The sequence below is a fragment of the Urocampus carinirostris genome, chromosome 18 (assembly GCF_059441175.1).
Source record: "Urocampus carinirostris isolate Australia breed hairy pipefish chromosome 18, RoL_Ucar_1.0, whole genome shotgun sequence".
NCBI classification, from domain to species: Eukaryota; Metazoa; Chordata; class Actinopteri; order Syngnathiformes; family Syngnathidae; genus Urocampus; species Urocampus carinirostris.
The window spans coordinates 4,857,915-4,858,641 of NC_142366.1; positions in this window are offsets into that span (position 1 = coordinate 4,857,915).

Sequence of the window (727 nt, forward strand, 5' to 3'; positions counted from 1 at the left end):
GCAGAGATGGGAAGCTGCGTCGTGTCCGTCATAGACTTTGTGGACTAGTTTACAGGCTGGGGGCGCCGTTGGTGTCATGCTCTTTCCGGACATTTTCAACATCTTACCTAGTGTTTACTATTCTGTGTAGAATAATGCTAATTGTGATTCACCCTGGTCAATCCTGGAAGGGGGATTACCACATGTGAGGTCCTTTCTCAAGGTTTCTCTTTTCTCCTCACACTGAGGATTTTGAGTTGTTCCTAGCCCGCATGCTGGTTTAAGATCAGGTATTTGTGTAATTGTAATCCTGTGCAGTCCTTTGAGACATTTTTGTGATTAAGGGCTGTATAAATAAATGTGACTTGACTGGATCGTTATGCTCTTAGAAGACATTGTTGCCTCCTTATTTTAAAAATAATCCCCCAGATCTTCAATTGGTTACAGTCATGCAATTTACTAGAGTAGGGTTTCATGTGCCTTCTGCGTATTTCTTAATAACAAGCTTTGTTTCCATGGTTGTTTTTGCTTCTCCCTTTAGCATCACTGCAAGCCTTGCGACCTACAGTAAATAAATGCAGTACAGACCATATTCTTGTATCACAGACGAAGGACACAAGAATCCGAAAGTTATTACGAGACAGAAAGGCATTGTGGGAGATGGCTTAGCCAAAAAGCGTACCTGCATTTTCATGTATTAACGAAAAAGCATTTTAGATGATGTTGACCAATTGACAGGCATCTCAGG